We start from the raw sequence: 504 nt of genomic DNA, 5'->3' as shown, positions 1-504 counted from the left end.
AGACAACATATAATTCAATGCAGATTCCCAGATCAGCCATATGTTTTGGCTATGGAGAGAAATGGTCTCCTCACAAAAAATTGTCTTAGTAGGGTTTAAAATTTCTACTGTTTTGGGGATTTGAGAAATAAAAAAAGGGTTTATGAATTAAAATTTACACTTGATAACCTCCCATGCATCTCTGTTTATGTCCGTATTAGCAAGGTACACTCTAAAAAACAGAGGTACGATGTGAGTACAGTTTTGTACTCAAAGGTACACTTTACATAATTGTACCCTCAAAGATACAGTATTGGTCTTTACAGGGTCAAATATGTTCTCCCTGAAGTACAAAATCTTTTCTAACAGGAGGAAGTACTAATTTGTACCATTTAACCAGCCACTAAAGGTACATTCAGCATTCTGTATCACTGTACTAATAAACCATATATATTTTAATTAAACATTTTTCATTTGATAAAAAACCTATTAAATATACATAAATTAAAATATACAAATAATATT

At 30.8% G+C, this 504-nt stretch overlaps 1 protein-coding gene across 1 annotated transcript in view; it reads left to right on the top strand.

Moving 5' to 3' along the window:
• The first annotated feature begins 212 nt into the window (after window positions 1-212).
• Window positions 213-504, top strand: part of LOC125781096 (uncharacterized) — a 9,642-nt gene continuing 9,350 nt past the window's right edge. The window contains exon 1 of the mRNA XM_049464137.1: window positions 213-388. The gene's annotated coding sequence lies outside the window, so the exon portion shown is untranslated. The remainder of the gene's footprint in view (window positions 389-504) is intronic.

Source organism: Astyanax mexicanus, chromosome 14 (assembly GCF_023375975.1).
Source record: "Astyanax mexicanus isolate ESR-SI-001 chromosome 14, AstMex3_surface, whole genome shotgun sequence".
Lineage (NCBI taxonomy): Eukaryota > Metazoa > Chordata > Actinopteri > Characiformes > Acestrorhamphidae > Astyanax > Astyanax mexicanus.
This window is presented reverse-complemented; position numbering and strand designations above follow the sequence as displayed.